Source organism: Pelodiscus sinensis, chromosome 6 (genome assembly GCF_049634645.1).
Source record: "Pelodiscus sinensis isolate JC-2024 chromosome 6, ASM4963464v1, whole genome shotgun sequence".
Taxonomy (NCBI): Eukaryota; Metazoa; Chordata; order Testudines; family Trionychidae; genus Pelodiscus; species Pelodiscus sinensis.
This window is the reverse complement of record NC_134716.1, coordinates 16,253,181-16,267,701: the sequence shown is the minus strand read 5'-3', so window position 1 is coordinate 16,267,701 and position 14,521 is coordinate 16,253,181.

The window sequence follows — 14,521 nt, the reverse complement described above, 5'->3', positions numbered from 1 at the left end:
TGTGTTGCTCCAGCAGTGGAAAACTACCTTACATCGTTACTTATGTCACACAGAGGAGACACTGCAATTGACTCCATGCTTCCAGATCCCTGTGCCTGCTCAGGGTCCCAGTAATTCCAGTGGGGAAGGATCAAATCTACAATGGCTCTACATTCCTCATCTAGGGTACATCTATATTGCGCAACTATTTCAGGATACCTTTGGTATCCTGAAATAGCTACCCCACGTCTACACAAGCTGCCTGTTAGTTCAAAATATTTTTTGAAATAACGGGCTTACTATTTCACCATCCCGGTAAACCTCATTGCATGAGCATTAAGGAATGGCTTGAAATAGTGTGTTATTTTTAAATTTGGTGCTGGGTAGACATGCCAATTTTCAAAATAAGCTATTTTGAAATAGATTCGAGATAAGATATGTAATGTGCGTAGTGTAAATTGCATATCTTATTTTGAGTTTAGGTGCTGTGCAGACACACCTTTAGATTCAACACCAAGGCCGTGTCCAGACTCAGGGGTTCTTTCGAAAAAAGTACCCTTTTTTCGAAAGAACTTCCCCTGCGTCCAGACTCAAGCCGCGTTCTTTCGAAAGTAAATCGAAAGAACGCGGCTTTTCTTTCGACGGCGGTAAACCTCATTTCACGAGGAAGAACGCCTTTTTCGAGGGAGATCCGTCGAAAGAACATGAGTCTGGATGGGGGGAGCCCTTTCTTTCGAAAGAATTGGCCTCCAGGAAGAAGCCCTGGTGGACAATCTGGGGCATGGGTTGCACGTCTGTGGTTCCTGGCTGCAGCCATTCCTTAAAGGGACAGGCACCCTCACAGACACTTGTTGCAGACAAGGAGCCAGAGCACACGGCGACCTTGCTGCAGCATGTCCCAGCTCCAAGACCGTCCTGGCCCTTCCACCGAGCCTTCTGAGGACCCAGCCAAGGGCTCCAAGCGCCGGGCACCATCCTGGTCCGGCGCAGAGATCAAGAGCCTGCTGGAGCTGTGGGGAGAGGAGGAGGCCTTACAGGCCCTCAAAAGCCGGCGGCGAAATGCCGAAATTTATGGCCGCATGGCTGAAGCCCTGGCCCAGAAGGGCCACTACCCCCGCACCCAGGACCAGGTGCGCTCCAAGGTAAAGGAGCTGCGGCAGGGCTACGCCAAAGCAAGGGAGCAGCCCCCCACTACTGCCCCTACTACCCAGAGCTGGACCAGATCCTGGGTGGCAGTGCAGAAGCACGCACACCACGGAGGTTCGTGCAGTCCGGACTGGCAGACCCCGTGGTGGACACTCCAGAGCGGGAGCTACAGCACTCTGGAGACGGGGACATGGTCCCAGAGGAGGAGGAGGACAGCGAGGAGACGGCAACCCTCACCACCGTGGAGCCAGTCACCCAGACCTCTGAGGCCTCCCAGGCGTCATCTGGCACAGGAGAGGAAGCAGCAGGTGAGTACAGTGAGGTTGTGTCACACCCGGGGGGGGGGGAGGAGGTAGGTGGGTGATGCACAAGGGAAACCCGTCATGCTCAGGCTGATGCCCAGGTCACACACACACACACACAGTGTGACCTTCAGAATGTCTGCTACCCCTGTCTCAAGGGAGAGGGCATGCCCTTTTGGACAGCTGTTGCACACATGACTGATTGTGATAGAAATGTAGCCGTGTTACTCTGATCTGAGGAAGTGGGTCTGGCCCAGGAAAGCTCATCCCCTAATAAACCATCCTGTTAGTATTTTCAGTGCTACAGAGTCCAGTTTATAGGACTGATTGTGTCTTCTTCTTTTCCTCCACAGCCGGACCAGCCGTGGAAGAGGGCCGCAGCACCCCAGCCCCACCTCCATCTCCATCTCCATCTCGGGGACATGGGAGCCGCAGACACAGGCGTGTCTACGCGGACATCCTCAGACAGCACGTCGAGGCTGTGCAGGAGCAGAACTCCATCCTGCGACAGAGGGCGGAGGCAGAGGAGCGCTGGCGTGATCGGCTCATGAACGAGCTGGTCCTGCAGCGCACGGTCCTGTACAGCACCCTGAGGGAGGTCAGCGGCTTGCCTGCTACTGTGCCTGGTCCTGCTCCTCCAGCACCCCATGACCCCACCCCACCAAACCCCCCTTCCACAACAGCATCCCTTTCCCCCCTTGGACCTCCGTCTCCCCCAGCCCCCACAGTTCCCCAGCCCCTCTCTCCCCCTGGCCCTCCTCTCCCCCAGGCTTCCACGTCCCAAGAGCACCCCAGCAGCCAGCCAACCGACAGGTGCATCACCCGATCCCGTAGCCGGGGAGCACCCCAAACACGAGGCCCAAGCAGGAAAGGGAAATCTGCCAAGCCCCGTTCAACCTGATCCCCTTCCCCACTCCAGGTTTCCAGTCCCCTTCCCCCCTCCAGATTTCCAGTCCCCTTCCCCCCTCCAGGTTTCAATCACCCCCATCACCCCAGTTATAAAGCACAAACAAAGTGTTAAACGAACTGTTTCTTTATTGTATATAGTTTGGCAACAACAAAAATGAAAAAAAAAATTCTTATGTTTGCAACATTTATAATTTTGTACATATTACCTAACAAGTAAAGAGAACATTTTATTTTGAAACACACCCTGGTGTAAGTGATGTGTCCAAACTGGGTCAGGAGATGGGTTGTGGAGGGAAGCTTCTATTGGGCCAGGGCCCAGTCCCCAGGCAGAAGCCCCTCAGTGCACTCAGTCTCAGTGGCCTCCACTGGAGAATTGCTCCCGGAGGGCCTCCCAGATGCCAACTGCAGACCGGTGAGCCTGGCGGATGGCAGCTGTCCGGGGCTGGGCAAAGAGCCTCTCCTGGGCATCAGCAGCTCTCCCCCACCCTGGTAGGAAGGCCTCCCCTTTCCTCTCCACGAGGCTATGGAGGACGCAACACGCGGCCACCACCTCGGGGATGTTGGTCTCCCCCATGTCGAGGCGTGTGAGCAAGCACCGGAATCTGCCCTTTAAACGGCCAAACGCACATTCGACCTGGTTGCGAGCCCGGTTAAGGCGAGCATTAAACTGCTCCTTGCTCGCATCCAGCTGGCCGGTGTAGGGCTTCATCAGCCACGGCATCAGGGGATAGGCGGCATCAGCCACTATGCACACCGGCATGTGCACATCCCCAACCGCAAACTGGCGATAGGGGAAAAATGTTCCTGCCTGAAGCCTCCGGTACAGGTACGAGTTCCTGAAGATGCGGGCATCGTGTGCCCGCCCTGACCACCCAACACAAATGTCCGAAAACTGTCCACGATGGTCGACCAGGGCCTGGAGGACCACAGAAAAGTAGCCCTTTCTATTGATGAATTGGGCTGCTCGATGGGGCGGTGCACGGATTGCAATGTGTGTCCCATCGAGCGCTCCTCCACAATTCGGGAAGCCAAGGGCAGCAAAGCCGGCCATGACGCTGTCCAGATCCGGTAGACAGATGAGCCTGTTGAGCAGCTCTGAATTGATGGCCCTCACCACCTGCAGAACGAGACAGACAACAAAGTGTTAGAAGGGGTGCCTTATGTCTTAGGAGGAGAACCCACCGCCCACCTTCCCTCTCAAACACCCCGGGAATCCCCTCCTCAGAACCCCCCCCCCCACAATTCAGGGTGAGTGGAGGAGCTCCCTCCCACTCCCACTCCACTTGGCCCTTCCTGACAGTCTCCCTTCCCCCCACCCCAAACTGTGACTGTCCCCAGACAATGACTTACCTCCATCAAGACGGCCCCGACAGTAGATCTCCCCACGCCAAATTGGTGTCCCACGGAGCGGTAGCTGTCGGGGGTTGCCAGCTTCCAGAGGGCAATGGCGACCCTCTTTTCCAGGGGGATGGCGGGCCGCAGGTGGGTGTCTTGCCGTTCCAGAGCAGGGGCGAGCCAGGTACACAGCTCCTGGAAAGTGGTCTTTCTCATGCGGAAGTTCCGTAGCCAGTCTTGGTCATCCCAGATCTCCATCACGAGCCGGTCCCACCATTCAGAGCTGGTGTCAAACCTCCAAACACGCCTGTCCACGAAAAAGTTCGGAGGCAAGGGCAGTGCGGCTGCCTGACGGAGGAACCCCTCGTCCCTCTGGTCTGGGAGCAGCTCGGGAAGGAGCCTCATGACAGTGTCATGAAGATGCAGCAACAGCTGCAGTATGGTGGTGTGGGGCCATCGCCTACCCAGGGGCAGCTCTGGCTCCATGCCAAAAATAAGGGTCTGCAAGCAGAAAAACCTCAAAAGAAAAAAGCTGCTGGGGGTGTCCCAGGAAGCTGAGCACTCCAAAGCAGCACTGCAATGCCTTGCAAAATTCCTCAAGGGACAGCAAAGGCAGCTGCAGGAGCAGAGCAACGGGTGTTCAGGAGTGTCCCTTTAACCACGCATCTCTGCAAAGGGCAGGCAGGCAGCACCCGGAAGGAAATGCTGCCCCCATGCTCTGGCAGAAGCAGTTCCGGGTGGCTTTGAATTTCGAAAGAGCGTCCAGCAATCTGGACGCTCTTTTTCGAAATAGCGGATCGATCTTTCGATCCGCGCATTGTAGTCTAGAAGCTCTTTCGAAAGAAGCCTGCAGTCTAGACATAGCCCAAGAGAACATGGGGTACTTCTGTAATCGATATCTGCTAGAATAGCCCTGGAACTGAAGGAAGTTGACCACAAATCCTTTAGAACTAAAGGGAAGCTAAAACTGGAAAGAAAATTACTAGCTGGGCATTCAGGCAGAGTAAAAGAACCGTACATTTCCCCACGACTGGAGGCACATGGGCGCTTCAAGGATACTGATCAAGATCAAGAGGAGCATATGAAGCATCTGAAATATGAGTCTCATTCTCTCACTTAATCCTAATTTATAGCAATGAAATTCCATGCAAGTGAATGGAGTTACACAAACTGACCGAAAAATTATGTTATTCAGTGTTCATATTCAGCACTTGTATCCAAATATCAGGCCTGGTCTAACAATTATTCCCACACAGCTCTGAACATTAAACACAACCATGTTTTAAATAAACAAATATCAGAGCTTTGCTAAAAAGTAATCCAGGCTGACAGAGTAGATACTTTGATTCATTGTTAATAATGCACCAATATTGTTCAGTCCTGCTCACCATGTGCAAGACTGGTTTACATTCTTTAGCAAGTGAGATAGCTACAGACAGTTAATATTAAAGACATCTGTAAGTGTAAAGTTCTGAAATAAGACAAGGCTCACCAGAGATGTCTAGGGGATATTGTAGAAGCAACTTACTGTACCTATAAAGGCAATAAACCTTCAATATATTTGGGTCAAGAGAGGTTAGGAAAGTTTCTTTTCAGCAATCAACATTTTAAAAAATATACCTCGTCAGCAGCAAACTGAGAAATGTCCTTCTGGAGAGGCTCTGTAGCTATGCATAACAATTTTACAGCTGGTTACAGGTTATGGAGTTCAGGAAATGAAATGCAGGCAATCTGAGAAATAAAAATAGCCTGATGCAATATTTGTAGAGTGCTTTGAGAATTTTATTTCACAATTTTAATGGTTTATTAAAAACTGAAACCTAGCATAAAAATTTGTTACTTACACCATATTATCAGCATCCCCCTCATCTCCACTTACAATTCTAGCACAGCAAGACTTCCCCAGACACTAAGAAACTGCACTTGCTTATAATTCCCATCTTTATGAGACTTTTAACTGCACATGCAATTTTCTCATTCACTTTATCACCAGTTCTAGGGCAGACAGAATTAATTTTAGTAACAATCATTGTCTAGCGGACATACAACATCAGTATCAGATGTCATTCTAGAAGGGACAAATTCTGCTTCTCTCTCACATGACTAGTCCCACGCTGCTGCTTGAAAACAGCTCTCACAGAACACAGTTCCTGACTAAACTATTAAAATCCTTAGAAATAAAGAGATTTTACCATATAATAAAAGGTCTGAGTCAAGAAAGAAATACTGGACAATTATATCATTGAAAATAGCATACACAAGCAAAAATTTCAAAGATTTTGCACGATACTACATGTGGATATCTAAGACTAAGGGAAAAAGGGAGTCTGATGTTAAACCCCAATTCTGCAGCTGACTGCACAGATGCACTTCAGTGTGCAATCAATTGCAAGATCATGGCCTTATACTGTTTTATTTGAGTAGTAGTATATGGTCATGAAATTAAAGATTTTTGTACTGCACATTATAGACAGCAAGATTACCCAAAATAATCAGAATCTTCATGGTGGTTAAAATGGATGTGGTAACAAAATATTTTCTCTTTGTTTCAGCTGGAAGGTGTCTGACTCAGAAATAAGGGTTTAAGTGCAGCTGCCAGTAAGTTTTGCTTTTATTTTTCCAAAGAAAATTGTTAAATTAATGTTTTATACTGTCCAATGCAGTATTAGTGCATGGCTGGAAAGTCCAAGCGTGTACAGCCAATTGACAGTTAATGAATGAGAGAGTCTCTGCTGAGGCAGTGAAAGACAGGTCAGACTATATTATTTATGGATCTTTATTTCAGATGAGGCATTAGCAAGCTTTTTAGCAACATGTTCAAACAGAGTATGCATTAAAGAACTGCAGAATGAACTGCTTACCACTTGATTAATTTCAGAAATATTGGTGACAAACATTCCCAATGAAAACAGAGTATTGATACAATAGCTATGAGGCTGTGCCTCACCTTTTTGTTGTTGTTGTTTTTTAAAACAGAGGATAATGGTTGGAGGGGTACCTCAGATGAATGTGTGGTGGTTTGAGCCCAAATCTCAACTGTCACCCTTTGTTCTAATTTTCAGTTTACGGACAGCAGCTGGGCAATTTTCACATTGGCTTTCTAATGTAGGTTATCTTTCCTCTTCACCTTTCAAGTCCCTGCTGAGAGGTAAAGTGCTTGGAGTTGCAGTAGTTGTGATATTAAGGATTCTAATTACTACTCATATTAAGGAGATCAAGGTGTTGGCTTTAACTTCAAAGCCCTTCACGGTAAAGGCTTGGTCACTTGAGAAACCATCTCTCCCTCACTATTCAGTATGTCCACAGATGTAATCAACACAAGCACTTAAAGGGAAGACTCTTCAGCCTAAGAATAAGGATGAAAGGAGAAGGCTGGAGAAGTGATACACCAATTAATAAATTAAACCCACCACAATAATCAGATACTCCCTCAGATAATTCTGATTCTCCTTTTATAACTAAATAAGACTCTCAATCCCACAAAAAAGCATAAAAGTAAAATCAGAGCAATCCTGAGGCCCAAATATAGGTTTAGGATTCTCTCTGTGGTTTGTTCTCTCTTGGGTGCAGTATGACCTCCTAGTGGATTGAGCATTTGTAGTGGTCAATTGTGGAAGAACTTTGTACGTGTTAGTTTAGGGGTGGTGAGGCCTGTATTTCTTCCCCCCTTTTCCCTATATCTGATAAGCCAGAAGCAAGTCTTTGGGAACATACTCCACTTAAGATAAGCATTGTTGCCAGTATAGCAAGAACAAGTATAAGATAAGGGTAAAGGGCAAGAACACAAACAATTCTGTTTACCCTAACATACTGATCACGTAAACAGGGCCAAAGAACAAGTAGATCCAGATCAGAATCAGATCGATAACTACATCAGCATGTAATGAGTAATTCCTGGAAATTTCCAAACTGCCAAACAAAGCAGGGAAAATTGTATTTAAGGCTGCCTCAGAGTCTAGCAAATCGGACTTCACCGATGGGCTTTGGGTACCAACGCCTCGGAAGCTGAGACAACCTCCCACTTTGTCCACAGTCTATCTCGGGTCCCAGACTTGCAGGAAGGGACGTAAGATATGCCACTTGTTTGTTATATTGTTCTTCCATTTATGGGGCACAGCTGTTAGCTGTCAGGAAATAAACTACTTGGCTACGTCTACACTGGCCCCAAATTCCGGAAAAGTCATGCAAAGCAGGTAAGTCAGAATAGGGAAATCTGCGGGGGATTTAAATATCCCCCGCGGATTTAAATAAATATGGCCGCCGCTTTTTTTCCGGCTTGGGGAAAAGCCGGAAAAAAGTGTCTAGACTGGCGCGATCCTCCGGAATAAAGCTCTTTTCCGGAGGATCTCTTATTCCTACTTCAAAGTAGGAATAAGAGATCCTCCGGAAAAGGGCTTTATTCCAGAGGATCGCACCAGACTAGATGCTTTTTTCCGGCTTTTCCCCAAGCCGGAAAAAAAGCGGCGGCCATGTTTATTTAAATCCGCGGGGGATATTTAAATCCCCCGCGGATTTCCCTATTCTGACTTACCTGCTTTGCATGACTTTTCCGGAATTTGGGGCCAGTGTAGACGTAGCCCTTGTGTTTGACAGATACCTGTGTGGCGTATTTTGTACCCTGAGAGCCCAGTGTTGGACCTGAGACTTACTCTGGCAGGCTACAGCATTAGACTAGAACTCAGGAGATCTGGGTTCTGCTCCTAGCTCATCCACTGGTCAAACCACTTTATTTTCTTCTACCCAGTACTCACTCTTGTGTTATCCCACCACAAGACAGTAATCTCTCTGGGTGAAGCATGTCTCTGGGTTGCTCAAGCCTTTCATTTCTAGCCCAAGGAGGCTTAACAAATGAAACTAGCAGTCAAATCTTTCTCATTGGATAGTGGAGTTCAAGATACATTCCAATCCAGACTTGCTTGCTTGCCTTTCTCCCTATTGTTTTGCCCTTTTGATTGGGGAAAAGGGATCTGACAAGTTGGCTTCTCTTTATCACTTGCCACTAGTAGCTGTTCTGGAAGCAGATGGAGGTGGTTAAAGAGAAAATAATTCCTATAAAGGGGAGAGTAGCTGTACTTTTCTCAGAATTAAAATGGAACTCTCTCTCCTAAGCTGGAGGGTTATACCTCTTTCTGCTTCTAGAAGCCAACTCCCCTATCTCTTCCCCAAATAATGGGGAGGGGAAGATTTACTGTGAGTATCTGAACAATCTCAGTGGTTACCGGGCATGTCAGTCAGGCTGCTTGCCTAGTAACTCTTTTTCTCTGATCCAGCCCCTATTGTCCAGATTTCACCTGCACAAGTTGTGAAGCTAAATTCTGCTATTAATTTCCTCATCTTCACATCTAGGAGGCAACACTCAAAATAGAGAGGAGGATAATATTAATGATTGGTGCTAGGTGTGAGTCAACTATTATCAATATTTTATTTCTGCATTTATTTTTCTTCTTGTTCCCTTATTGCCATTTAAATGAATACCGAGGAGAAGAGGGATCTACAGCTCTTAGCTACTGGCAGTTTTCCTAAACGATTCTATTGTCACCAGAAGAGAGTTAGTAGGATGCCAAACCAAAAGCAAAAAACAAAAACCACCTTTATGAAATTAAGAAATCTACAGATCTGGAAGAGGGTAAATATTCACAAATTCAGCAAAATAAATTTAGTTACACAAATGTTGACATTTTGCACCTACAACCATCCAGGTGAGAAACTACTTAAAGCCCTGATCTTGTCAAGCTTGGTGAGTCAGACCCAGATTTTCAAGATATGTGTTACTCTGTTCATGGTTGCAAAGCTGAAGTACTTAATTTAGGAGCCTCAGAGGTACTTAATTTAGGAGCCCAACTCCCATTGCTTTTAATAGGAGTTACATGCATACTTTTGAGGATTTGGGGCCTAAGTGACTTAGATGGTCATCTCATTTTCAGACGTGATTTAGGTACTTAGGAGCCTAAATTTCACTGAAAGTAAATGAGGCTTAGATACACATCATAGAACCCTCCTCGTAGGCATCCTTCGATCCTGAAGGATCATGGGTTTGCGCCTCTGTTGGACTGATTCGAGCAGCGTCTTCTGTGGCTGTGCAATCCAATCCAGGAATGGCAGTCCTTTCCGCACTGTGAGCAGCAGTAGGCAGATGTCGCTCTGGTATCACGAGCACGGATCTTCCTGAGGGCTCTCTTGTCTTCCGCTTCCTTCACCAAGGTAGTTTCATACATAGCAAGAGTTTCCTTCACTCCCTGTTTCCAGGCATACTTGTCTAAGGCGAGCGAATGCCAGGTGTTTGCACTGATAGAGAGCGTGCTGAGGTCATACTTGCACGTGTCCTTAGAGCGCAATTTAGGTCGTCCTTTCGGCCTCTTTCCAGACGCCAGTTCGCCAAAGAAAAGGTCCTTCGGTATTCGGCCATCCAACATGCGTGAGACATGGCCAAGCCAGCACATACGCCTCTGTTTGAGAAGGGTGAACATGGAGACGGTGCCCGCCCTCTCAAGCACTGTGCTATTGGGGATCTTGTCCTGCCATGAGATACCGAGTATACACCTAAGGCAGTGCATATGGAATGTGTTGAGCCGCTGCTCTTGTTTTGAGCACAAAGTCCATGTTTCACTGGCGTACAACTGTGTGCTCAAAACACAGGCTGTGTAGACCTGCACCTTGGGGTGTACAGTGAGCTTATTATTGGCCCATACTCATAGAACCATAGAGCTGGAAAAGACTTCAGAAGGTCATCAAGTCCAGCCCCCTGCTCTAGGCAGGACCAATCCCAACTAAATCAACCTAGCCAGGGCTTTGTCAAGCCGAGACTCAAACACCGCTAGGGATGGAGACTCCACTACTTCCCTAGGTAACCCATTCCAGTGCTTCACCACTCTCCTAGGGTACATCTAGACTACATGGCTCCGTCAATGGAGCCATGTAGATTCGTTTGTTCAGCAAAGGGAAATGAAGCCATGATTTAAATAATCGCAGCTTCATTTAAATTTAAATGGCTGCTCCGTTCTGCCGATCAGCTGTTTGTCGGCAGATTGGGGCAGTCTGGGCGCTCCCCTGTTGACATGAAAGCCCTTTATCAACCTCCCCGGTAAACCCCATCCTATGAGGCATAATGGGGAGGTCGATAAAGGGCTTTCAGGTCAGCGCGGGAGCGTCCAGACTAGCGCGCTGAGCCGACAAACAGTTAATCAGCTGTCTATCGGCTCAGCGCGGCAGCCATTTAAAATGAAAATGAAGCCACGATTATTTAAATCGCAACTTCATTTCCCTCTGCTGATCAGCCTAATCTACATGGCTCCATCGACGGAGCCATGTAATTTAGACACACCCCTAGTGAAATAGGTTGTCCTAATATCCAACCTGGACCTCTCCCACCACAACTTGAGACTACAGGCAGTCCCCGGGTTACATGGATCCGACTTACATCGGATCCCTACTTACAAACGGGGTGAGGCAACCCCGCACTAGCTGCTTCCCCCCAGCAGACCAGGGAGACGCGGAGCGGCTTTTCTCAGCAGACACCTCAGCTTGAGAATAAAGGACTGAGGGAAGTGAGGTGTGGGAGAATAAAACTGAGCTCTGGAGAAATGTTTGGCTAGAGTTTCCCCTACAATATGTACCAGTTCCGACTTACATACAAATTCAACTTAAGAACAAACCTACAGTCCCTATCTTGTATGTAACCCGGGGACTGCCTGTATTGCTTCTTGTTCTATGATCTGTCACTACTGATAACAGCCTTTCTCCATCCTCTTTGGAATCTCCCTTCAGGAAGCTGAAGGCTGCTATCAAATCCCCCCTCAATCTTCGCTTCTGCAGACTAAACAGACCCAACTCCCTCAGCCTCTCCTCGTATGTCATATGCTCCAGCCCCCTAATCATTTGGGTTGCCCTCCGCTGGACCCTCTCCAATGGGTCCACATCGATTTTGTAGTGGGGGGGGGGGTCCAGAACTGGACACAATACTCCTGATGTGGCCTCACCAGAGTCGAATAAAAGGGAATAATGACATCTCTGGATCTGCTGGCAATGCTCCTCTTAATGCAACCTAATATGCCATTGGCATACTGTTGACTTATATCCAGCTTCTCATCCACTGTAACATTTAGATGCCATTTAGATGCCTAAATCCAGCTGCAAGCAACAAAAACCCTTATTTGGCTGCTGCTTAACTTTATATGCACCTAAACTCACTCATCACCAAAATTTTCATTATACAGTTCCCTAAAGTCTACACTGAAGGGCCAAACTTGAAATAAACTACACAGTTTGAGCTATGCTAACTGTGTAGCTTAAGTTGAAATAGCTTATTTCATATTTGGGCACATTTACATAGCACTTATTTCAAAATAGAGCACTCTTCCTCCAACTTCCCTTACTCCTCATACAACAAGGTTTACAGAAGTCAGATTAATAAACCCATTATATCAGATTTATTTTAAAATAACGGGCTTGCTGTTTAGAAGGGCAATATGTTATTTCAGAATAACTCATGTTATTCCAAAATAACACTGCTATGTAGACATGCCATAACTGCCTAAGTTAATGTGTGCGGGCAGGCTCATTGCTCAGGCACATGTGCATTTATCTGACACCTAAGCTTATTCTTAAATCAGGTAAAGAAAATATATTTTGACTACGTGGCCTAATTGGACAGGTGAATTCTGAGCACAACTAGGTTCACACAAAATGGCCAGAAGGTCTGATTATCCTGTTTCTGGGATGTGAAAATTTTGGTTCAATTCCCTTCTCTGCCTGCTGACATAAAGGGAATTGAACAGGGATTTACCACCTCTCCCTTCTGACTGTGGGTGGGTTTCCCTCACTTTCTCCTGTTGAAACCATCCCACTTTGTAAAAATAATTAAACATGCATTACACCAAACAAAGAACATGTCTACACAGAAGTGTTATTTTGAAATAACAGTGTGCGCATCTACACAGCAAGCCAGTTATTCTGAAATAATTTTGAAATAACACGCTTCTTACTCCGACTTTGGTAATCCTCTTTTCACAAGTAAGGGAAGTCGAAGGAAGAAAGGAAAAGCGTTCTTCTTTCGACTTCCTTCTGTGTAAACAGCATCAAAAGCCGAGTTAAGCAATTAATGTAGCTGAAGTTGTGTCTCTTAACTCGAGATTACCCCACAGTATAGATGTACCCAGAGGTTATATCTATACTAGATGTTTTATTGAAAGAAGCAATGCAAATGAAGCACTGATTAGCATCTTATGCTTCATTTGCATAATCTATTCTGATCCGTTTTGCGCAAAACCATTCAGCGTGGTCATTTCTGTTTTGTGCAAAATCCCCTTTTTGCACAAGATCCTTATACCAAAAAAGGTGGGGGGGGTTGCACAAAACAGACACGTCCACACTGCGTGTTTTTGCACAAAAAAGGATTGGAATAGATTATGCAAATAAAGAGCGAGAAAATGCTAATCAGTGCTTCATTTGCATTGCCTCTTCTGACAAAACACATAGGCTGCGTCTAGACTGGCATGATTTTGTGGAAATACTTTTAACGGAAAGTATTTCCACAAAACCGCGTCTAGATTGGCACAGATGCTTTTGCGCAAAAAGTGCTTTTGCACAAAAGCATCTATGGCCAGTCTAGACGCGATTTTGCGTAAGAAAGCCCCGATCGCCATTTTAAGCCATTGGGGCTTTTTTGCACAAAACAGTTCTTCCCTGTCTACACTGGCCCTCTTGCGCAAGTATTCTTGCACAAGAGGGCTTTTTCCAGAGCGGGAGCATGAAAGTATTTGCACAAGAAGAACTGATTTTGTACATTACAAAGTCAGTGCTCTTGTGCAAATTCAAGCGGCCAGTGTAGACAGCTGGCAAGTTTTTGTGCAAAATCTTGCCAGTCTAGACACACCCAGGCTGTCTCTACATTAGCACCCTTTTCCGGAAAAGGGATGCTAATGAAACAAGTCGGAATTGCAAATGCCGCGGGAGATTTAAATATCCCCCGCGGCATTTGCATGAACATGACTGCCGCTTTTTTCCGGCTCGGGGCTTTGCCGGAGAAAAGCGCCAGTTTAGACGGGATCTTTCAGAAAATAAAGCCTTTTCCGGAAGATCCCTTATTCCTCTTAAAATCAGGAATAAGGAATCTTCCGGAAAAGGCTTTATTTTCCGAAAGATCCCGTCTAGACTGGCGCTTTTTTCCGGCAAAGCCCTGAGCCGGAAAAAAGTGGAAGCCATGTTCATGCAAATGCCGCAGGGGATATTTAAATCCCCCGCGGCATTTGCAATTCCGACTTGTCTCCTTAGTATCCCTTTTCTGGAAAAGGGTGCCAATGTAGACACAGCCGCATGGTATAGACAGAGCAGGAGAGTGAGAATGACTCAACAGTGTGGGGTAAAGGACCCCAGTTCAAATCCATTCTCTCATCAGGAAAAGGGGGAACTTAACCAGGGTCTCCCATATCCCAGGTGAATACCCTAACCACCAGGCTACAGTTGTACAGGAGGCCTCCTCTTCCACAAACACACCCTCTCATTGTTTGTGTGTAAGTAATTATATATCATCTCTAAGGGTACGTCTACACTACAGCGCTAGTTCGAACTAACTTAGTTCGAATTAGTTAATTCGAACTAAGCTAGTTCGAACTAACGCATCTAGAACTAAAAACTAGTTCGAACTAGCGTTTTGCTAGTTCGAACTAGTAAGTCCACATTGAGTGGACTCTGAACAGGGCTTAAGGATGGCCGGAAGCAGTGCCGGCAGGGCATAAAAGGAGGACTTAGAGCATGGAGATACTGTCTCAGGCTAGCCGAGGGCTGCGCTTAAAGGGTCCCGACCCCCACCCCGGACACACAGTTCTAAGGGGTGCCCCGCTTGCAAAGAAGTT